Here is a 23,875-nt window from a genome sequence, read left to right as displayed (position 1 = left end):
GAAGAAAAAGTAAAAACAAAAACTTCAAGAGGTAGGGGTGAGATATCACAGAAGGGATGTGGAGTTATGTATAGGAAAATAGAAAGAGGGATGAACATGAAAAAAAGTGACTGGGTCAGTTCTTTTTTGAACTTCAATGAGAGCTGGTATCCTGAAGTGAAAAAAAATTAGATCCATCTCCCTTACTGGAGTGTTCACTAGTTCAAAATGATCAAATTACCTTATAATACAGTAAAAAAAAAAAAAAAAAAAAAAAACCTTTTAAACTTTTTTTTACAGTTTAAAATAACTGCTTTCTATTTTAACATATTTTAAAATGTCATTTTGGTGATGGTAAAGCTGAATTTTCAGCAGCCCTTACTTAGTCTTCAGTGTCACATGATCCTTCAGAAATAACTTCAAGTAATGTCTCATTATTATAAATGTTGAAAACAGTTTTGCTGCTTAAAGGGATAGTTCATCCGCTTACCCCCAGCGCATCCAAGATGTAGGTGACTTTGTTTCTTCAGTACAGCACAAATGATGATTTTTAACTGCAACCGCTGCCGTCTGTCAGTCAAATAATGCGTGTGAATGGGAACTCGAACAATAAGAGTCAGAAACACTTCCATAGACAAATCCAAATTAAACCCTGCGGCTCGTGATGACACATTGATCTAAGACATGAAACGATCGGTTTGTGTCAGAAACCAAACAGTATTTATATAATTTTTTACCTCTAAAACACCACTATGTCCAACTGCGTTCTGCACTCGTTTAGTGAGGTCTGATCGCGCTCTGACAACGGAAGTAATGTCGTCACGAGCCGCAGGGTTTAATTTGGATTTGTCTATGCATGTTTTTTCGACTCTTATTGTTCAAGTTCCCATTCACTCACATTATTTGACTGACAGACGGCAGCGGTTGCAATTAAAAATCATCATTTGTGTTCTACTGAAGAAACAAAGTCACCTATATCTTGGATATGCTGGGGGTAAGCAGATAAACATCAAATTTTCATTTTTTGGTGAACTATCCCTTTAATATTTTTGTATAATCTGTACATTTTTTTCATAATTCTTTGATGAATAGAGAGTTCAAACATCCTTTTAAAAAAAACAAAAAAAATTATGAAATTTGAGGAAAAGTTTACTCAAAAATAAAAAATCATCACACTTAAAACCTGTGAGACCTCAGTAGAGAACAAAACATGTTCATACTACTCTTACATAAAACACCATAAAATAACTCATATTCCAAGTTCAAGTCAAGTACATTCCAAGTCAAGTTAACTGCTTAAATTTCTTTATTTTCTCACAGATAATGGGATTAGTAGCGCTAGAAAAATTAAAAATATGGTTTTATGTATTTTCTGGTAACTTTTTTTATAATTTTGTAGCTTGCCAGCTCGTCACCCTGTACAAGCAATAATTCTAATTCTCAAATCCTCAGAGAGTTATTTGCCATGAGGTGCCATGTTGAACATTCAGTGGTCAGTATGAGAGAATTGCACCAAATTTTAACTGCTCTAATACAAGATATGCAAATTTGTATTATCCTATCAAGCAGACAAAAACATAAACATGAAGAATAGGACACATGGCTTTGCATGGTTAAAAGATGTAGAGCTGTTATCACTTAGGGTGTACAGTAAATCTGTACTATTATACAAGCAGCACATTGACTACTCAAAAGTATAACCAATTTTAATTTCTATAGTATTGTCGCTTGAGAAGATATACTAAAATGGTTGCTGAAATGTGAGGGGTGTACTCACTTTTGTGAGATATTGTATCTCATTTTGTGTTCCATGCAAACAAGAACAGTCATCTGAATTTGAAATGACATGAAGGTGAGCAAAACACAATGTTAATTTGTGCTTGAACTACTGCAGGATCCCTTTAACAGGAACTCCCACAGAAGCAGTAGAAAGAGAAGGCTTTAATATAGTTAAAAGCACTGAAAGTCTCCTGCTATGAAAAGGTTGAAAGGTAAAATACAAAGCTAAAAGAATGAAAACGACAGATGCTATCCAGAAATCTTGAAAGACTAGTGCAAAACAAAGAATAACAAAAAGAACCTTTGAGACTTGTGTGAAGCTAGGTAAAAGAAACTGTAAATGTGTAGGGAGCAAATAACTGAAGACCAAAGGAAATAACTGCAGGTTTGAGGAAGAGCAGGACAGCTGAAGATCAGAGGGTGAAGATGCAGGTGTCCTTGCCTGAGGGCGTAACCGCGCACTCCGCTGTGAGGGCACGTTAAGAGGAGAGCTGAACAGGTGCATGGTCCCATGTATCATTGGCACACACTGGTACAGGCCAAAGACACAACATACTGCCCCAGTGAGGCATGACCAACAGGGAATATTGAGAGAGAAAGAAGAGACAACAAAGCAAACCAATGTAGTGGGGCACTGAAGCAAACAGATAACAGAGATACCTTGGAGCAGTGGCAGAAGAATCTCTCTCTTTATACTTTGGGACAAGGATAAACTTCCCTTTCTTTGTCCTTTTCTCCTTTCCAATGATCTCGAACGCACACTCGTGGATCATGCTTGGCTCCGGTAGACCTCTAATCCCTCTTCCTCCATCCCTCCCTCCCAAAGTCAGGGCAGAGGTGCAGGGCGACTGTGTTTGTGAATGTAATTAACCTTATCGCCGCTGTGCAGCACTGACAAAGACAGTATGTAAGGATAAAGGATTGGCAACATTGTTCTCCAATGTTACTCGAGAATTCAGCATGAATGGCACCTCAGTGGACAAATGTATTTGAATTCAGACACATGTATGGGTGTTTCTTCAACTTGAAGAGATTTTTAGCCAAAAATTAAATGTACTCACCCTCATGTTATTCCAAAACTGTTTGACTTTCATTCTTCTGTAGAACATGAAAACATTTTTGAGAAATGTCTCAGTGTCCATTAGGGGTGTAACGGTGCATCTATTCATCCCGAACGGTCACGATTCGATGCATACAGTCAAACGACGAATACAGTCAGTCACATGCAATCCACACTCCAATCCAGAAGGGGGCGCACACAATAATGCAACACTGTTTGCTAACCACCACAACAGCAAAAAAAGCAAAAGAAGAAGAGATGATATGCACCAACCAAAAACAAGTTCAGATGGCATGCAAGAGCTTGTAGCCTATACACTGAGTTTCGATTCATTTTTGTGATGCACTTAGTTCACCGAAAGGAAACTGGAACGACAAAAAGTGGCAACCCTTTTTGTTTTCTTTATTTTACAAAAGCACAGTGTTTTGTTTTTATTGCACGTTTGTACACAAATAAAAATAGCCTTTACAGTTTCGAATGATGTCTTACTCTTATCTGTGTATGACCATAAATAACGGAGTATTTTAAGTTGTATCTGCTGCTGTCATTGTGCTGGTGTTTTTCTCCTTCTCGCTCATTTTTCTGTGATTTCTTGAAAAAGCGTAATATTGAATTTTGTGCATCCGCCATTGTCACTGCATGTTAATGAACTCTGACGCGCAAAGAAAACTAATCTCTGCACAAGTTTTATTTTTCATTATTCTATTTATTTTGTATTTTTATAACAAAAGAGATGCTTTTCAGTTTTGTAGCTGATTGTGACCGAATACCTTTAGTTTTTTTCAGCCCTACAAAAAAACAAAAAAAAACAAAACAAATGACCTATGCAAAAGTGTATTCTGTTTACTGCCTCAAGGGGGACTATATGCCATTAGGTGGAACAAACTCTAATTTGCACTATTGTCTGTTCAAAATAACTGAACAGAAACCTAGCACTGCGGATTTGTTGCTTTTTCCTGTCATACCGAACTCGTATCGAACCATGACCCCAAAACTGAGGTACGTACCAAACCACGACTTCTGTGTATCGTTACACCCCAATGGTTATTATTGAAGACACAATGGAAGTCAATGGGCTCCAAAGTTGTAAGATCAGTAACATTCATCAAACTTTCTTCTTTTGTGTTATGCAGAAGAACAAAAATGCAAATAATTTATTCTTCACTTATTATTAAAATATAATGACATTTTTTACATATATGATAATCAAATCAAAGAGTGAAATAAGCATAAACCATAATATTATTTACTTACATAGACCTATTATTTAAATCTGTTTATTATTTCTTACACAAACTATGACTGCCTGTCAGTTGTGTCATCTTTTCAATCGCATATAACTATTTTTAAATTTTAATGTTAATGTACTTTCATTTTAAAGGTGCCCTAGAACCAGTTTTTACAAGTCTAAGGTGTCCCCTGAATGTTTCTGTGAAGTTTTAGCTCAAAATACCCCATAGTTTTTTTTTATTCATTTTTTTAACTGCCTATTTTGGGGCATCATTAACTATGCACCGATTCAGCACGCGGCCCCTTTAAATCGCACGCTCCCTGCCAAATTTTGAAAATGTGACGATACCAGCATTTCTGTAGTACCGGTAGTTCCGAGAATCCGGGTATATTCGGTACCCACTGATAGGACTGTGGCAGTATTTACGTGAATATGACACGAGTGAAGCACAAAGCTTTGTTTACAAAAGGAATAAAAGGTTAGCAATTAAATGTGACATCGCAGCCATGGAAACATTTTGGTTCATGCTGAATGAGAGAGAGACGTTTTGCGAATCGCGATCTGGTTACCTGATTATCAGAGAATTTAACAATATTCCATTAGTTATTCCACTGAACATGGAATCTGTTTCTTTTCTCAAATCTTCACTCACGCAGGGGATTAAACGTTTCTTTCTTTCGCTCGCATTTAGGCCTATTGTATTCGAATTCTTTACTGTGGTAAAGTAGAAAAAACACCGTAGGACAGAAACCTTTTTGCTTGCACGTCATTTTCCATTTAACACAGTTTGCGCTTGTTATTAGACTTTATAAGGCGCGTCAAGTTTATTTGTATAGCGCGTTTCACACACGCCGGTGATTTTTACTTTTTTTCGCTTTCTCTGGCAGTGCAAAATCAAACATAGCTTGAATGTCTGACTCGCTCTTCAGACCTTTTATAACAAGTGTCAGTTGCGTGTAATATCAGGAGATAACATGAAGATATTATTAAAGAGAAATGGTCTCTTTCCTGCTTGTGTCCCACATCCCTCTCAAAGCTTAGAGCGGTAGGCTATATTAAAGACTATAATAACGGGACTTTGGCTATATGACGCATCTTTGTGTGGAAATAAAAAAACGAATGCTTTTTGAAATAATAATTAGCTTTCTTATTATTTATGTTACCATTATTTACCTATATTTATTTCATAGTTTTACAGGCTGTAGTATGTTGTTTCACTGACAATATAGTGGTAAGGTAGGTTTTGAAGCTGGTATGGTGGTTTGAGCTGGTTTATGCTGATCCAGGACCAGCTTAGGACTAGCATGGACCATCACGACCAGTTTAGGACCAGCACTTGACCAGCATACAGCTTGACCAGCATATATAATATAATATAATATAATATAATATAATATAATATAATATAATATAATATAATATAATATAATATAATATAATATAATATAATATAATATAATATAATATAATATAATATAATATAATATAATTAATATAATATAATATAATATAATAATATATACATATACACACACACTCCAAATCATATTTAATGTTTTTTAAAACAGGCTATATAAAATAGTAAAATAGATTTTGCTGTGGTACCGAAATTGGTACCGAGAACTGTAAAATTTTCATGGTATCGGTACCGACTACTGGAATTTTGGTACCGTGACAACACTACTAATACATACTGCAAGTGTTTAAAAATGAAAATAGTGACGGCTCTTGTCTCCATGAATACAGTAAGAAACAATGGTAACTTTAACCACATTTAACAGTACATTAGCAACTTGCTAACAAAACATTTATAAAGACAATTCACAGATATCACTAAAAATATCATATCATGAATCATGTCAGTTATTATTGCTCCATCTGCCATTTTTCGCTATTGTTCTTGCTTGTTTACCTAGTCTGATGATTCAGCTCTGCACAGATCCAGATGTTAATGCCTGCCCTTGTGTAATGCCTTGAACATGAGCTGGCATATGCAAATATTGGGGGCATACATATTAATGATCCCGACTGTTATGTAACAGTCGGTGTTATGTTGAGATTCGCCTGTTTTTCTGAGGTCTTTTAAACAAATGAGATTTACATAAGAAGGATGGAGTTTTAAACTCAATGTATGTATTTTCCATGTACTGAACTCTTGATATTCAACTATGCCAAGGTAAATTCAATTTTTGATTCTAGGGCACCTTTAAAATATAATTTTATTATAATTAATGGTAACATATGCAGTGAACGGGACCCACGAGTATAAGCTGAAGAAAAAGATTCCATCCACATCCATCCATCATAAATGTGTACTCCACATGGCTCAGGGGGGTTAATAAAGGCCTTCTGAAGCGAAGTGATGCATTTGTATAAAAAAATTTCCATATTTAAACAAGTTATGATGTCAAATATTGAGCTTCAACCAGACCACTTTCCGTATTCAAAGTATGTAAAATCGGAACTGGCAGCGCGTTAGTTCCATAAATTGAATAGGGAAGGTGTAGGGCGTACAGCGTAAGCTTTTGGAAGAATACGAAAGGCGGGTCTGGCGGAAGCACTTGTGTTTATAAAGCATATGCATTTTAATTTTTATTTTTTTTTAGAAAATGACAGATCGTTTCCTCGTCTTATTCCTCGTCTGAAATACATAAAAAAATCTTCCATGGGGCCCATAGCTGAAGAAACAGCCATTCAGTATGTGTGTAAGATATGCAAAGTGCACCCCACAAATTGGATTGAAATGGAGGCCACAACCTCTTCCCTTGGGAAACATCTGTCTATGTGAATATTTTGCATGTGATCATCTGTTTGTTTGCAATCATGTCTGTTAATGCCATTTCATTAAAGTGGGTGTCAGTGCATGATTATGTGTGTGCCATATTGAAGTTCCTCTGGTGTATTGGGAACCCAGGATTGCTGATGAGGTAATGGAAAACTGTGCTCTTTGGCTTACTGTAGGTCTTGCCTGGATTATTTCCTAGTGTGCTTTACTCTCTTTCCTTAAACAAATACCTCTCATCGCTTGACACTTGCTCAATGCAATCCCTTTGGTCTTGACAAACAGCTCAAACACATATGAAGCAGAGACCAACTCTTTTCACATACAGTGGGGTCAAAATATCTGAAAATGTTTCTGCATGTTTCTAATTCTGTATTCATGTATATTACAAATACCTTCATTATAAGAATATTAAATATTTCTTCTTCATTTTGCACCATAACCTTTCTTTGTTTGCATTTTCCACAAGCCTAAAACATTTGGTTTATTTCCAGGTTTAAATGAAAAAATAATTCTAAATTTTTAAAGATGGTCTCAGACCTTTGGACTCCATTGCACAACAGAAGTTGTTACCGAGCAACTCAAAAATCGGTTTTAAAATCATATGTATTATATTTAAGTTATTGGTTTCAAAGAGAATCCTTATACACTCATATGATTGGATAAATCCATCAATAGGATAAGACGGCCTATGAGCTGGGAACCTAAAGATGAGTGCAAGTCTCTGATTAGAGTCAGCTTGAGCCCAAGAACCGAAAGGAAGTCTCTGATCATTTGCAAAAGAATGAGTGGGATTTATACATGGAATAATCAAAGTGTGTCCAATTATCCTAAATGTGTTTCAGCGAATATAGCAATGAAATGTTTCATAAATAAACCTATATTCAGAAGGGGAAACTAACAAGCAAATTCATTCTACACGCTGCCTCACACACACACACACACACACACACACACACACACACACACACACACACACACACACAAAAAAAAATTACCTGTTTTATATGAAAACGTGATGCAGAAACTAGTTACACAAGCAAACACACATACACACAGCATTTCACATTATCAAATGCCTGAGGGGAAGTTGTCTCTAACTGTGCCAATGCCCTGATGCTTAATATATGCGTCTGCATTCGAGGGATCATCTTATTTACATACATATTAAATATATACAGTACTATGTTTGCATACACTGCACTTTCAGATGTGCATTTAACAGGACTAGACATCTGTCTTGGGTCAGCTTGCCTATTTTAAAGACATTTACTAGCGGGCAGCGGTGACCTATGCAAATCCAGTAATAATACGCCCTATCTTTTCGATTTAGAAAAAAACACCAATGACTGTCTATTTGTACCTATAGTGTGGCAAATGTGACAGACCTCATTTAATGATTACAGACTCTCCATACTAACACTGGGTCAAGAAAAAACCATTACCCAAAACATATCCAGTAATAGCATTGTTGATGGATGGTGAAAACATGCAAAGCATAGGCCTATATATATTTAGTTTAACATAACACATGCTCCAATGTTGTTTAATGGTCACATGACAAAGTAAAGAGACACAATATCAATAAAAATATCTAAATAATATATTTTTAGAGTTTTATTTTATGGGCATAAATATTATTCTGTAATTATATGACATTAAATTTCATATGACAAAGTCTCACATTTCTACTGCGGAGGCATCCAGGCACAAAGAACAAATACTCAACTGGTAATGAAAACAGTTTACTTTTAAGTTACTTATAAGGGTGTTCACACTTGGGTTCATTCTTCACCAACAACAACATCACAATACAAATACTTATATAAAATGATTTAATTTCGTTCAAACGTTCAGACCCTCAAGCTTATGTTTTGGTGAAATACTGTGAATTTTTGTCCATAAAAAAAAAAAAAAAGAAAAAGAAAAAAAAAAAAGTGAAGCAGTATTTACTGTGAACCAAGTCATTCTGAAAACATGGTGTTTTTAAATGCACACATGTAAATTATAGTCCTTCACGTCTATTGCAATCTCAAAATTCAGGCCAGCTGATAATACCTAGACTATCAAAAACAACTGCAGGCGGTAGATCCTTTTCCTATTTAGCACCCAAAGTCTGGAATAGTCTTCCTAGCATTTTTCGGGAAGCAGACACACTCTGTCAGTTTAAATCTAGACTAAATCTAGACATATATGGCATACACAACACATTTTCAAATCAGTTAAATGATTGTTAGGCTGCATAAATTAGGTCAGCCAAAACCGGGAACACTTCCCATAACATCCAGTGTACTTGTTACATCATAAGAAGAATGGCATCTACTCTAATATTTGTCTCTGTGTTTATCTCGAGGTTACCACAGTCAGCCATATCCAGATCAGATGGAGGACCTCCGCTTAGACACGATCACATCGCAGCCCTGAAGTGTCAACAGAGATGGTGTCAACTAGACAATCCCCTGTGAAGGCCTCATCGTCACAACAGTCTCCATACCAGCGTGATGAATCTCCAACCAGATGGAAATGGATTAAATATTTTGAATGCTCAAGAAGGCTCCGGTCCCAATTTGTCTTCTGAATTGTGATACCATCTGAATCATAATCTTAAAAGCAGTTGTTGGTCAGAGGAGGACTGACCCCCCGACTGAGCCTGGTTTCTCCCAATTTTTTTTTTTTTTTCCTCCGTTCTGTAACCTGATAGAGATTGGGTTCCTTGCCACTGTTGCCTCTGGCTTGCTTAGTTGGGGACACCTAATATTCAACAGTATTATAAAGTTGACTATACATATATGAAATGCACTTAATTAATAACTGATGATTTATACAACTGAACTAAATCTACACTGAACAGATTCAAGCTAAACAATGACACTATTTTCTGCTGCTATACAGCTGAAACAATCTTTGTTGCATAATTTTCCTGTGATCACTGTAAAGCTGCTTTGAAACAATCTGTATTGTAAAAAGCACCATATAAACAAAGGTGACTTGAATTGACTCCTTTCTTACTCCCTTTCCAGAGGATGCAAAGTGCTTCCAAAACTCTAGTCCTTCACCAGCCAGAGCAAAATTTTCCAGAAATTTCCCTTTTGGCAAGCTGTTTTGAAACGAACTCCAAACAAACTTCGTTTTCACCATTTCATTCTTCAATTTTCACTTGTAGTATATCAGGGTCTTTATAGAGTGGCAAGGCTTGCCCTCTGCTTGCCTACAACAGCATGGCTGTCAATCAAATGCTCAGAGCTCATAATTTATCAAAGGCACTGCTAGACAAGTGCTTGTGATGTACAAATCATCACAAGAAAACCCACACTTGCACATACACTGATCATAAGGAGCAAATAAAATGTTTCTATTTTTCTGTCACTTTGTTTTTATATGAGAACATTAGACTGTATTTACATTGGGCTACCCCATTCATGTCTATTGCAAGAAAAACACACCACCAAGCCTAGAACACAGAATGCAGAAATGCATATGCAAGCAACATGCATTAATGTATAACCTCATCAAAGTCGCAATAGACTCACAAAAAGCGCTAATTAAATCGGCAAATGGCTAATGCTACATCTTTATGAGTATCTTAAAATGCTAATTAAAAAAAATGCAGAGACAAAGTTCCTTTTGAGCTCTAGACTATAGCTTTATACTACACCTCCGGCTTCTTCTGGAAGAAGAAATACAAGCCAATTAAAACAGCCCCTGAATACTGGACAGCAGAAATTAAACAACTGTCCCAGAATGCCTCATTTTCTTTTCACAACCCCCTTTCTCTCTCCTCATCACTCTCTTGATTTCTTCATCTCCATCTGTCATTTGACTCATTTATCTTCACCTTCCTCTTAATTGGGTCTGTGTGAGTGCATGTTTTATCTCCCAGCAGCTTCAAGGGCGATTTAAGGGGCATTTGGCTCAGAAATCCCAAACTCAACTAGTACATGTGAGGATACAAACAGTGCTGTTTGTGCACATCCCAGAATCTCATTTAGCGCACAGAGCCAAATACCAGCAAAAACATACTCACATTATGCGATAACAGATCAGATGATAGCACAACAGACCAGTGACCTTTACAACACAATCAGACTAAAATCAAACTAGGCCATTAAAACATGACATTAACTTCGCCATTTTCTTCCAAATGGAATAGTAAAAATAATGGGCTTCATTCAGGAAACATGAAGAACAAATTTCAGTGTAAATTATACAAAAAAATCGCTCATACGTAATTGTCACATTGAATTTAATTACATAAATGAGTCCAATGTTTGAAAACAGTTTTCCAAAACCTTCCCTCATCAACACTGTTCAGATAGAATGACAGATAGAACGATCGATAGATAGATCAACAACAGATACAACAACAAATACAATGACAAAAAGAACGATAGATAGAATGATAGACGGAATGACAGACAAATATAATTATAGATATAATGATAGAAGGACAAACAACAAATAGAGAACGATGGATAGAATGATAGATTAATAGATAGATGGTTTGATCGAACAGAGAAACAGACCGAATGACCAATAGCTAGAACGACAGACAGATTTAATGACTGATAGAACGGCAGTTAGAGCAATTGATAGATAGAATAAGAGCAAATGTTAGAAAGACAGATAGAATGAACAATGACAAGACATAATGAACAGCAAAAGATATACATACAGATGAACAAAAAATAAAACTTTAGGACAACAAGTAGAATGAACAATAGAATGACAGAATCAATGATAAAATGACAGACAGACAGAAAGATAGATACAGTATATACACAGACAAAACTGACAGAAAGCTAGAGTGAACATTGTGAGTTTATGAAAGGGAAACATGAACTATTCCATAGCAAGAACAGAACTATTGAAGCTGTAATTTTACTCAATTTTATTATACAGGCCAAGTTTTAGTGTTGGTGGAGTACCAGACAACCATACCAGGGGGCTTTACCGTGTTTAAAGGACCCTAATGCCTAAAGCAACAGAATACACCTGGGGCACAGATTGGGTTAATGGCTAAGAAACTTATCATCTCATGACAAAGAGGCAGATAAGCTCCTGGTCTCACGCTATGAGCGTGCAAAATTTAAATTAAAGCCAGTCCTACTAATAGCTCCCCTGCTTAGAGCTGATGACACTGCTACTTCAGTGATCAGAGAACAAACATAATATAGCATAATAACCTACATAATATAGCCCACAGACATGTTTTGTCTTTACCAGCCAGCTCCAGTTGTCACCATAAAAAGACAAAAGAAAGTGAAGCTTGTTCACTTTGTAAAAAAATAAAACGACAGATCCAAACAGGCATGTGGAAAAGGAAGCCACACTTCTCCAGCAGAGCATCACTGAAGCTAAACACACTCTAAAAGGGTCCTGATCGGTTACACTACTTAATCATGCTACTCTGTAAATGATGCATAACTAATTCAGAAATGGCATCAGAACCTTCATCACTCTGCACAGGACAAATGGGAAGCCAGAAAAGCGATTTTCCACTCCAGATCTCTCAATATAATATCATGCAGTCTGCTGACAGTAACTTTGACCTTATATAATATAGTAAGGGCATTTAGGTCTATTGTCAGTTTTTTTTTTTTTTTTTTTTTGAGATTTCAAAATGACAAATTCAAATCAAAGTATAAATCTTAATAATGCATGCCAAATAGTGAATTGCACATTTTTTAAAAAAACAATGAAAAAAAAACAATTTTTTTACAGTTATGTAAGTGAACCGGGCCTACAGCTACTGTATGTTGTAAACTCCCACGCTAGCCGAGGACAAACATGAATAGCTGATAATGCATTACACTTTGTAAACAAAAGTTGTGCTCCATCCTTTATCATTACTCCAAGTAATAAGACAGACAAGATGCATTAATCAACACATTTTTAGACAATATTGGACCCACATCTGAATAGCAGAAACTACAGAAACGTGAGTTAGCCGGCTAGCAGGAGACAGACTAGAGTGTATTTTACACAACATAACATACAAAACTATGAATTTTGAATGATCGCTAGAAAATATAAACATAATTATTAATCAAACTTACAGGTTGAGATTCAGAGGTCAAAATAAACTGGGCATTGATCCATATTTTAAGACCAAGCGTTTTGTGAATCCTGCGTTAAACTCCCAGAGGTTTGAGAAGCAGTCATCAGTAAAATGATGGGAACACAACAAAAAATTGTGCTGCTGTGGTATTGTGGAAAAAAATTAATTTTCCCTGGCATCTGCACACATAAGTGGGCGGGCAATATGCTAATGTCTCGTTGTGACATCACAACGAAACGGTTTGGGATTCATTTTACAAATGACTCTTAATTGACTCAGTCGACTCTTACTTTTGAGAGACAATAACATTATATACTGTGCACTTTCAGATTTTAAATTTTACAGGATGTTTTCATTCACTTAGAGCTATGTTACACATGACATGAAAGGTAATTTTCAAAAATCCAAAATAGGAGCACTTTGTCACGGCACACACGAAGACAAACAGGGTAGGTCCAATTGCAGGTATTTATTGGGGTAATCCAAAGCGTAAATCCAGAAACAGGCAAGGGTCAAAATCCATGATAACAGTCCGTACACAAAACAAGAAAAACACAACGAAAACCAAAACAGAGAAACCAGGAACGTTCGTGAAGACACCATAACAAGGGCAGAGACAAACCAGGTATAAATAGACAGACACTAATGAATAAACACAAAACAACTGTGTGCAATGAGTGGGATGAGTCCAGGAGTAAGTATGGGTAATGTAGTCCAAGGGGTGAAAACAAGAGTCCGGAATGGAGTGCCCTCTAGTGGCTGACTAGGGCACTCTCACTAGTGATCATGACATTACCCCTCCTCAAAGGAACGGCTACCAGACGCTCCACCAGACAACAAAAACAAAAAACACAAAAACTCAGGAGGGAGGTGGACAGGAGGAGGATCAGGGGGAGGGATGGTGGGCCAGGACCAGAGCCCCCAACCAAAGGCCAGGGGGGAGCCGGTGGAACAGACCACGGGGGCTCTAAGAGGGTCGGGGTCCTGGCTGAATGCCAGGGCGGCACTGGAGGAACTGACCAGGCGGGTTCCCTGGGGTCTGGAGTCCTGGCTGAATGCCAGGGCGGCACTGGAGGAACTGACCAGGCGGGTTCCCTGGGGTCTGGAGTCCTGGCTGGTTGCCAGGGCGGCGCTGGAGGAACTGACCAGGCGGGTTCCAGCGGTTCCAACGGCCGGGGCAGTGGCAGCAGGGCAGGAAGCCTAGACGACGGCGGCAGGGCAGATATCCTGGGCGGCGGCGGTGGCGGCAGGGCTGGCGGCCTGGGCGGCGGTGGCGGTGGCGGCAGGGCTGGCGACCTGGGCGGCGGCGGCGGCGGCAGGGCAGAAGGCTTGGATGACGGCGGCAGTACAGAAGATCTGGGCGATGGCGGCAGGGCAGACCAAGGTTGCTCTGTGGCCGTGTCAGGGAGAGCGGGCAGCTCGGGGACGACCTCCGTGGTCGTATCAGGAAGAGCGGACAGCTCGGTGATTGCAGCAGGCTCGGGCTGCTCAGGCGGCAGGGCAAGGCGCTTCGGTGGCGCCGGCAGGGCAAGGCGCTTCGGTGGCGCCGGCAGGGCAAGGCGCTTCGGTGGCGCCGGAAGGGCAAGGCGCTTCGGTGGCGCCGGAAGGGCAAGGCGCTTCGGTGGCGCCGGCAGGGCAAGGCGCTTCGGTGGCGCCGGCAGGGCAAGGCGCTTCGGTAACCCACGAACAACCACCAAAGTGGTCTCCAGGCCTTGTAGGACGGAGGAAGCCCTTTTCCTCCTTCTCCTCCGCTTATGAGGGTGTGGCGGTGGCTCACCCAAAGTGGACTCACTGGCTGGAGCGGGCTCTGGAGCGGACTCACTGGCTGGAGCGGACTCACTGGCTGGAGCGGACTCACTGGCTGGAGCGGACTCACTGGCTGGAGCGGACTCACTGGCTGGAGCGGACTCACTGACTGGAGCGGACTCACTGACTGAAGCGGGCTCTGGAGTGGATTCACTGACTGGAGCGGGCTCTGGAGTGGACTCACTGACTGGAGCGGATTCTGGAGTGGACTCACTGACTGGAACGGACTCACTGACTGGAACGGACTCACTGACTGGAACGGACTCAATGACTGGAGCGGACTCTGGAGTGGACTCACTGACTGGAGCGGACTCTGGAGTGGACTCACTGACTGGAGCGGACTCTGGAGTGGACTCACTGACTGGAGCGGACTCTGGAGTGGACTCACTGACTGGAGCGGACTCTGGAGTGGACTCACTGACTGGAGCGGACTCTGGAGTGGACTCACTGACTGGAACGGGCTCTGTAGTGGACTCACTGGCTGGAGCGGACTCCGGGAAGGCTTCCAGGCCTTGAGGGATGACGGAAGCCTTCCTCCTCCTCTTCCTCCTCTTACGTGAGTGCAGCACTGAACCTGTGCCCACCTCCTCTGTAGACTCCGGAGCGAACTCACGGGCTAGAGCAGGCTCTGGGGCGGGCTCACGGGCAAGAGCGGCCTCTGGCTGAGCATGAGTTGGCCCACGGTTTCTGCGGGAGAGATAATGGGTAAAACCCCAAAAATCCAGGGTCTGGAGCCCCTCCAATTCACACTGGGGCAGAGGGTCATCAAGGCATACATTAAAAACCCCTTTTAACGCCTCATCATTATACCGCAGCCCTCTTGAAAATGTCCAGAAAAACTGGGCAAAACACCCTATCTCTCTCCCCTCCTGTCGCAGAGCCAGCACCGCCCGAACAAGAGCCATCCGCTCCCTCACCGTGGCTGGAGGAGTGATCCAAATCCCCATCCTGCTGGATCCTAAAGTGATGGTGTCTTCTGTCACGGCACACACGAAGACAAACAGGGTAGGTCCAATTGCAGGTATTTATTGGGGTAATCCAAAGCGTAAATCCAGAAACAGGCAAGGGTCAAAATCCATGATAACAGTCCGTACACAAAACAAGAAAAACACAACGAAAACCAAAACAGAGAAACCAGGAACGTTCGTGAAGACACCATAACAAGGGCAGAGACAAACCAGGTATAAATAGACAGACACTAATGAATAAACACAAAACAGCTGTGTGCAATGAGTGGGATAATGAGTCCAGGAGTAAGTATGGGTAATGTAGTCCAAGGGGTGAAAACAAGAGTCCGGAATGGAGTGCCCTCTAGTGGCTGTTGGGGAAAAATTTAATATGCCAATATCTGCTTCAAGCTATGCAAAACACCTCTCTGAGCTCAACAGACACAGTGTCTGCTGAAATCCAGGGGGGTAACGGTGAGACACCCAAACTGAGAGCTTTCCCGAACCTAGGGTATCGGATAATTTAAATAAGTTCAAAGACAGAAGGGGGACCATTGTGTTTCCTGCTTGTTAATTAAATTAGTTCTAAAGACAGAAGGAGAAGCCATTTGTGTATGTGTATTGTCACTAGCCATTTGTGTATGTGTATTGTCACTTTTACCCTGTATGGAAAAGTACTGAGAAGAGTTGCTCAAACATTGGGGGTATAAATGTTTGTGGGTTCTCTTGTGTCCTTAGTTCACACTCGGGGCAGACATTGTATGGTTGTGTCGACTGTGGACTCTTTCTTGCAAGAAATAAAATCTTTATAAAGTGAATTCTCCTAAGGTTTGTCTCTTACTAGTGATGTCAGCTAATTCATTTTTGCCGCAACAATTTTGGTGTCAGAAGTGGGATTCCTTGGACGGACCTTCTGGACCTGGGCAGCACCGGTGACCTGCAATCCTGACCCAAGTCAGCCCTAACCCCGTTTAGATTCAGGGACGAGGGGCCGGTGCTGTGTATGTCCGGGAGGACGACCACTGGAATCAAGAGAAAAGAACCCGAGACGGCAACGGGAGCTGCTGGTAAGAGACAAACTTGGAAAATTCAGGGGGAGATTTTTTTTTTAAATAGAATTTGGTTAAATTGAAAATTGAATTGATAGGGATAAACCATAAGGGGAGTCTGAATCTGTGGCAAATGCAGCGTGAACTGATGTTTTTTACGAGGTAAAAAAAAAAAAAAAAAAACTGAAATCACGTGGGCGAATAAGAGGGACTGAGTTGTGTGCGGTCCGGGGACTAGAGGGACTGAGTTGTGTGCGGTCCGGGGACTGAGTTGTGTGCGGTCCCAAATAGGGCGCTATTGAGAGCGTCCGCCCGGCTGATCTTGGGTGAAGAGATCAGATCTGTACGGAGACGTCCAACAGATTAATAGCGCGCGCGCGAAAAGCCACAGAATCAGACTGCCAATATGGGGAAATCCCAAAGCAAGCTAGCTGAATATGAGACACCGGTATTTTGTCAAATGAGAAAATTATATGGCCAAAGATGCATGCAAGATATAGAAAAGTTGATCAAATATCATGATTTCCCAAAAGAAGGAACACTTAGTAGTACAAGGTTGAAAACGGTAAAATTGTCGATCGAAGAAGGGAGTGACATAACGAAGGGTTGTGCTAAAAAACATGTATGTGGGAAATGTGAGAAAACAATTAATTGCTGGGTGGAAGAGGCAGATAATAGGGAAAAAGAAGAGGAAAATGAAGAAAAGGCGACTGCGCCTCCACAGAATGAGATTACTATTACTAACACATCTTATGCTTGTGCTTTTCCACATGAAACACCGCCGAGCTACACAATTTATCCCAATGCGGAGCTCCAAGGCCTGAAAGTGGACCCCGACCTCGACTGCTCTCCGTTTCCACCGAACCAACCAATTCTACCAGCCAAACCAACTCCAGCTCCCCAGCAGAGAGACGGGGGAGCACGCGCCGCTGAGATGAGAGAAGAGAGAGCGCGCACAGCTGAACGGTCAACAGAAGGAGGAGCATGCGCAGCCGAGCCAACAGCAGAGGGGGCGCACGCAGCTGAAAGCTTCCGGGGCAAAGAAACACTGCCGTCCGGAAGGAGAAAGAGACTAGTGATCCGGAAGACAAAGCAAAGAAAGAAAGGTGCGCAATCATGTTTTACGTTCCAACACACATGCACGAGCCAGAATGCTGGAGTCAGACGGGGACTTCGATCTGAATCCTGATACCCTCACAGAGAGCGACGAGGAAGAGGAAGAGGAAGAGGAAGATTTTGAGATCCAGAGTCCGAAGAAAACAAAGAACTGGGACAGAACTGCGAAGGAAGAGCGGGTGAGCATCACAGCACCCATGGTGGAAGTTATGGGAACAAATTCAATAGAATTAGTATACCGCCCTTGGAATTTAACCGACATGAAAGAGGCAATGGCCCACCTGCCGAATCCCGACGACGCAGGGGACCGTTTCGCCACCGAACTGATGACATTCTGCCAAGAGTTCAGCCCGACGCTAAATGAACTGAAAAGAATCATGATGGCAAAGCTGGGAGGAATGAACTGGCACAAGATCAGCGCAGAATTACCAGCAGCAGATCACAGACGAAGTCACGTTAACTGGTATCATGCTTCAAACGACGGATATCGAGCAGCTGTGATGGGACTGACTGAGACTGTGAGGAGAGCATTTCCAGCGCGCATTGACATGTCCAGAGTGAGCCACTGCCGTCAAGAACCAGGTGAGAGCGTTCAAGTTTATTATGAGCGACTCTACAGTGTGTTTTGCAAGCACAGCGGGTTAAAGGAACCAGCAGATCGTGGCGACAGACCAACCACGTGGGAAAGTTGTTTGGCGAATAGTCTTTTGAATGGACTGAGACCTGAGATTTCCCAAGCCGTGAAACACAGCTATATTGAATGGACTGAAGGACGAGTAAGCACCATCATGAAACATGCCTTGCACGCGGAAGATGAGCTGAGGGCAAAGAAGGAAAGGTCAAGAATAAAAGAATTGCAGTTGGCAGCCGTGCAAAGACCGCAAAGATTCAGCGGGAACATATGGGGACACAATTCAGATAAAAATGGCTGTTATCTGTGCGGAGCTGATGACCACATTGTTCGTGAGTGCACGAGATGCAGGAAGTGCAAAATGGATGGACATTGGGCAATAAACTGCCCTGAACTGCGAAAGGCTGACTGAGGAAAAAGGATGCGGAGAGCAGGAGGAGATCGGGTGGACCACGGCCAAGGATGCAAAAACCGCCGCAAAGGGAAGTACACATTTACTAATATCAAACACACACACAAACGCACCCACACCTGAACACATGCACTGATAATGCAATGATGAAAAAAAAAAAAAAAAAAAAAAAAAGCTTGCACCTCTTTGTGTGTTTCTGAAACAAACAGAGAAGATTTTGACAAATGTTTGATTATGTATAGCAGTAAGGGATTTTTAAACATGCCTGAATATCCGCTGCTAGTTGAAGGGACAATGATTTCATTTTTGGTAGACTCAGGGGCGACCCGATCTGTTTTGCGATCATGTGACTTGCCATGTGAACCAGCGCTAACAAACAAAACGCATGGTTCTTTGTCTGTATCAGGACATTATATAACAGAACTGTTCACTGTGCCACTAAAGTGTGAGACGGAAGGGGGCCACATGCTGAAGCATGCATTTTTTAACTTCAAAAACATGCCCAGTACCCATTCTGGACCAAGATTTAATGTGCAAATTAAATTTGGTAATGGTTGCAGATCCCTCAGGCATTGTAGTGAGAGAGGGTGAGCAAATGTATTTGAAAACAGAACCAAAAATGGGTTTACAAATGGCACATAACCAAAACTGAGTGGCCAAAAACAATCTGTGAATTGGGAAAAAAATAGAACGCTGTCATTTGGTACAGATTTTATGATGCCTGACAATTTGCATTGCACGTCACTTCGCAACAGAACGAGATACTATGGAGAAAAAAAAAAAAAAAAAAAAAAAAATCTGTTCTTTTGTAGCTACATGGAGACAGAATGCGACCAGTGGGTTATTTCTCTGGCAAATTAGATCCAGTAGCAGCAGGCCTGCCGCACTGTCTGAGGGTCGTGGCAGCTGCTGAACAGGCTGTGATGGCCTCTAGAGAATTTGTGGGGTATTCTGACATGACATTAATGGTTCCGCATGCCGTTTCCATGATTTTGCAGAAACAGAAGACATCACATTTGTCAACAGCACGATGGCTGAGGTATCAAACAATTTTGCTGGATATGCCAAACATCACGGTCAAGCGTTGAAGAGTGCTGAATCCTGCCACTCTCCCTCTAAAAGAGGAGGATGGGGAGGAACATCATTGCTGTTTGACTGCACTCAAACAGATATGTACCCCGCGCCCTGACATTTCGGACACACTGCTCGAAAACAGTGAGCATATCCTGTTTGTGGATGGCTCTGCGTTCAGAGATCCACAGACAGGCCTGAACAAAGTTGGTTACGCAGTGACCACTGAATTCGAAACATTGACATCTGGCACATTGCCATCAAATTTTTTTTAGCTCAAGCGGCGGAGCTCGTAGCCCTAGCAGAAGCATGCTAGCTTATGGAGGGTAAAAGTGTAACGATTTACACAGATTCACGATACACGTTCGGGGTTGAGAATGATTTTGGGGCTTTATGGAAACATATAAAAAAAAATTTTTTGAAATCTGATGGCCGGCCAATTCTAAATGCTTCTCTTGTGTCTACTCTTCTAGACACAATTCTCTTGCCAAAACAACTTGCTATCTGTAAATGCGCAGCGCATACTAAAAACAAAGATTTCATTTCAACAGGAAACACAAGAGCAGATATGGCTGCGAAGGCCGCGGCAGCACAGCAGTCAAAGGAACCAGAATGTATTTTATTATCTGAAACTAACACAAATGCTTTGACTTCCTTACAGAGTATGCAGGCATTTGCTACAGTAGCGGAGAAGAACCTGTGGAGACGTTGTGGCTGCAAACTTGAGAATGATGTGTGGATGAGCGTGGATGGCAAGCCTTGTTTACCCCGACATTTTTTTTTTTTTTTTTTCTCTCATTATGCTAAATGCCTCCATGGGCGAGACCATGGAGGCAAAGGGGCTATGGTAGGGCAGATGAAAGACATGTGGTTCACAAAGGGTTTTATTGTGTTAATGTACATGAGAATGAGAAAAACAACCAGAGTAAATCTAAGCCCATTTGAAATTGTTTTTGGACGACCGCCCTTCATGGGAATGGAAGGGGGTAAACAACAGTTGCCATCCATAGATTTGTGTGAGCACAATATGTTGAATTACCGCAAAGAAAAGTCTTCTCTATTGTCTAATGTCTGTGTGCGGGAGAAAGATTCTCAGGGGAAACCGGCTGAGACTCCCTTGCAGAACATCAAGCCGGGAGATTACATGGTGATAAGGGACCTGAGGAGGAAGAGCTGGAAGGTGAAAAAGCTTGAGCCTTTTATCGTGCTTCTGACGACACACCGCCGTCAAGGTAGCTGAGAGAGCGACGTGGGTGCATGCGAGCCATTGCAGAAAGGTCCCACCAGTGATCGGGGAGGAGGAGCCGAGAGGAGAGGAGCAGAGACACTGGCACAACATGGTGCTGAGCCAACCAGTTTTCAAAGAAAACACATCAAAACTAATCTTCCTCGTACGTCCTGGACGTACAACTGTGCGATCCACTTAGCAGTGCATTTCCAGCATAGTACAGAGAATGTTGAAGACTAATATGTCTCAGCAAATGGGTAAACTAACTGTTTATGACGATTACAATGAGTGAATGAACAAATTTGATGAGATGTTAAGCGAGGAGACAACTAAAATAAATTAGGGGATTTTTATTTATTTGTTTTTATTATTTTATTTAATCTGGGTAACATTTCAAGGGAACCCAGATATCTAAATGTTTCTTTATTTACAAATTTAAGAGAGTAATCATTTATACAAAAAATTAGAGATGAAGAGTGTAAGTGTGATGAGTAACTTAAATTTGCTTGTTTTATTATTATTGTTTATTATTCTTATTTTATTCATACCTACACATTTTAAATTTTTCTTGTGAGTTATCAAAGAATGATAAAAGGGGGAATTGTTGGGGAAAAATTTAATATGCCAATATCTGCTTCAAGCTATGCAAAACACCTCTCTGAGCTCAACAGACACAGTGTCTGCTGAAATCCAGGGGGGTAACGGTGAGACACCCAAACTGAGAGCTTTCCCGAACCTAGGGTATCGGATAATTTAAATAAGTTCAAAGACAGAAGGGGGACCATTGTGTTTCCTGCTTGTTAATTAAATTAGTTCTAAAGACAGAAGGAGAAGCCATTTGTGTATGTGTATTGTCACTAGCCATTTGTGTATGTGTATTGTCACTTTTACCCTGTATGGAAAAGTACTGAGAAGAGTTGCTCAAACATTGGGGGTATAAATGTTTGTGGGTTCTCTTGTGTCCTTAGTTCACACTCGGGGCAGACATTGTATGGTTGTGTCGACTGTGGACTCTTTCTTGCAAGAAATAAAATCTTTATAAAGTGAATTCTCCTAAGGTTTGTCTCTTACTAGTGATGTCAGCTAATTCATTTTTGCCGCAACATGGCTGACTAGGGCACTCTCACTAGTGATCATGACACACTTTAAATGAGTTCATCTTTATTTATTTATAGTAAATGAATAAATGTAATAAGTTGAAAGTTTAACATTCATTCACTGCAATACTGGATGCCTGATGAAAACCTGGGTGAAGTCTAGATTCAGTGTGACTAACTGTCTGATGTCAGTAAGTTAGTTCAGTAAACTACCTTGCTAATACGCTTGTCATGTCTCTGTGTGTGAGATGTGTGTCTGATTGAGCGCATGCAGAATCAGCAATATTCAAAAATACCCTCTTAATGAAATATATTGATGTGCACAGTCTTCTGGAGCGATCAATGCTAATAATTGATCCAATTACTATGACGAGCGGGATTCAGTGACACAAAGTAAATATCTGTGCAATACAGTGTCCTGTGAGAGTACAGTAATACAAACTGATTTCATTGACATTCAGCTCAGTCAATTCTAAATCTGCTTCTCTTCTTACCAACAAAACAAATAATGGCACAGTTTTTTTTATTTTTTTTATGCAAGTAAAGTAACCTTTTAAGCAATTTATTACAAGCAATTCATACTTTTAAATAGTGAGAGCTTATAATGTTTATTAGTGAATAAGCTTGTTGAATAAGTGAAGGTAGAAGGCTATTGTGCATGCTCAGTTTGACAAGTCTCCATTCTGTAAAAGCATCAGAACAATTCCACCTTGCAGTTAGTTTTGACTTGAATTGATGATTATATTATCATATTTAATATGGAAAGTATGTATGAAATGTCAATTTTGTAATACTGTAATTACCTGTAAAGTGGACAGTTTCAGGATGGCTTTTCCTAAAGCAATAAAAGGCTAAGCACTTTAAATATCTTACATTGTTGGATCTGTTACTGAGCATGCCAACTAGGGAAGCATTGTGCCCGGGGGAGTAATCATAATCCCTTGCACTTGGATAATTGAATTGTGTGTGTTTGGTCAAAACATGGGCAATTATGGGATGTTGTATATTAATTGTCCTTTAGAATTAGAACTAAGTGCTAAAACATCTATTTAGTGATTCTGTTAATGTTTTTCACCATTAGCATGATTAGTATTCCTTTTTGGTTCGGTTTAATTAAACATGTTCAACTATTCACTGCTAAGAAGTTTAAGAAGTATAAAGTGCATTTAGTGGACTTCAGAGACTTGAAGTTAAAATAGTTTATTAAATCCCTTATTTAACTTAAAAACAAACATATGTAATGTCTTGTGTCACAGAAAGGTTGATTTAACTTAGAATTTTAGTTTGGGTGAACTAATTGGTACAACTATTTAAGTTGAGAAATCTCAAAAATGCTTTGTAGCAGGTTGCTTTATTTAAGTTAACTCAACCGGTCAACATCAGAAATAAAAAAGTGCTTCCAGGATAATACATCAAAACACTTTCCTTATCATTCTTCTTTACAATTAAGTAAAAGGTATGTTGTTTAAAACTTGATGCAGACAGCTTATCAAATGCAACTGAATTTATGGCTGCATATCACAATTGAACCAGCCATTGTTCTGCTCTATTCTCCGTATACTGTAAGTAATGTGTTGTCTTCACTGTCTGCGAGCCATTTAGCTCTGCAACAGGCATCCCACGGGACAG

The 23,875-nt window shown here is 40.4% G+C and overlaps 1 protein-coding gene across 1 annotated transcript in view; it reads right to left on the bottom strand.

Moving 5' to 3' along the window:
* Window positions 1-23,875, bottom strand: part of pik3r3b (phosphoinositide-3-kinase, regulatory subunit 3b (gamma)) — a 197,161-nt gene that overhangs the window by 147,105 nt on the left and 26,181 nt on the right. The window lies entirely within an intron of this gene.

This window comes from Chanodichthys erythropterus, chromosome 21 (genome assembly GCF_024489055.1).
Source record: "Chanodichthys erythropterus isolate Z2021 chromosome 21, ASM2448905v1, whole genome shotgun sequence".
NCBI lineage: Eukaryota > Metazoa > Chordata > Actinopteri > Cypriniformes > Xenocyprididae > Chanodichthys > Chanodichthys erythropterus.
Note: the sequence above shows the minus strand (reverse complement) of the source record. Positions and strands in the feature narration are given on the sequence as shown.